Here is a 1,668-nt window from a genome sequence, read left to right on the forward strand (position 1 = left end):
GTTTTTACCTTATAGGGCAGTTTTCATGCCCGGGCTTCCTTAATCTATAGTTTCCTGGAAGGGGGTGGAAATAGCAGGCGGGGGTCAGGGCATGTCTAAGCATGTCTAAAGCAGCAGCCAAGTATTTTACAGAGGCTAAAAGAGCAATTAGTGGGGGTCTGGAGGGATTGGGGAGTAGCAGGTGAATGAAGAGAGTCTCAGGGTCCTACAGCAGTAGTGGCACTTTTATCTTTGAGGTAATCAACAATGCACTCAATGGGAGGGAACTCATGTGTGGAAATAAAACAGCCAAATACACATGGCTTGAAGGATCATAGATCTTAGAGAAAATTCTAAGGCTGTCACATCCCTAGACAATTGTAATTTCTTACTATATGCTAAGTATGGATCCTTATTTTTACAGACAAGTATACCAGTTACCACTTATGAAAGAAACTGCGTTTGCAACAGATAGAGACTATTTCAGAGTTCCGCAACTGGACACACACAGAGTAAGTATTTGTGAGATGCTCAACCCTAAGTAATACACCTACAATGGAACCTCTACCTCTAAGACTCACAGAACATAGTGGAACAAGGAGTAGAGAGAATACTAATGTGTCTCTCAACTCTCAACAATGAAGCTCCCTCATGCAACAGAGAGCAATGATCACAAAAAGCCACAAATGGCCAAAGCGTAGAGAATAAGAGTCTGCAGAGTGTGGGTCCTTGGACAGGACTCCTATATTAAACTTCATCCACCCAGGGCTTAGGAACCATTGCGGAAGAGGGGGTGGAAAATTGTAAGAGCTGGGCAGGAGGTATATGACTGTATGGAAACAGAGTCTTACAAGCTGCTGAGACTTTGCTCATATGAACATACAGCAATGGTGTCAGCATACACAAGACCCATGCAAACTCAAGCAGACAAAAGCTCAGCATAGAACTGTGGCAATAGGCAACAGGCCCCAACCTTAGCCAAAGAACTATTGGCAGAGTGATTACTGCTGGGTGAGGGAGAATTGCTCTTCTTTAAGGGAGAGATTCTAGATAGGCTGACTAGACCCCAGTGAATGAACTTGCACTGAGAACTGTCTGGGTACACTAAGTTCACCCAATAAGCTTTGACATATGTGACAGAATGCATGAAATCCAGTGGGGGAGGGGGTATAAAGGTGATTAAGATGTTTCATATGAAATACGCAAAAATTCAATTAAAAATGCAACAACAGTGCTCACTTCAGCAGCACATATACTAAAATTGGAACGATACAGAGAAGATTAGCATGGCCCTTGCGCAAGGATGACATGCAAATTCGTGAAGCGTTTCATTTTTTTTTTTTTTGGTTACTTTACTTTCTGAAGGTTGATACTATAAGAAAAAAATAAACCAAGAATTGATTGGGAACATCAAAAAAAGAAAAAAATGCAACAACAACAAAAAAGAATTGCAACACAGAGTTGGGGATGTAGCTCAGTTAGTACAATGCTTGCCTAGCATAGAGCAGGCCCTGGGTTTGATTCTTGGCCTGCCTATAATCCCAGGATTTGGGAGACTGAAGCAGGAAGATCTTAAGTTTAAAGTCATCCTTGGCTACATAACAAGAATCTAGACTAGGCTATAGGAGATACTGTCTCAAAAAAAGAAAGAGAAAGAAGAAAGAAAGAAAGAAAGAAAGAAAGAAAGAA

General features: G+C 41.4%; 1 non-coding gene across 1 annotated transcript; it reads left to right on the forward strand.

The window, feature by feature from the left end:
- Window positions 1-1,210: 1,210 nt before the first annotated feature.
- LOC115071438 lies at window positions 1,211-1,317 on the forward strand. The gene has a single exon (XR_003850526.1). It is a non-coding gene; the product is annotated as a U6 spliceosomal RNA (small nuclear RNA).
- The last annotated feature ends 351 nt before the right edge of the window (window positions 1,318-1,668 follow it).

Source organism: Nannospalax galili, unplaced genomic scaffold (genome assembly GCF_000622305.1).
Source record: "Nannospalax galili isolate Female #2095 unplaced genomic scaffold, S.galili_v1.0 scaffold336, whole genome shotgun sequence".
In the NCBI taxonomy this organism is placed as follows: domain Eukaryota; kingdom Metazoa; phylum Chordata; class Mammalia; order Rodentia; family Spalacidae; genus Nannospalax; species Nannospalax galili.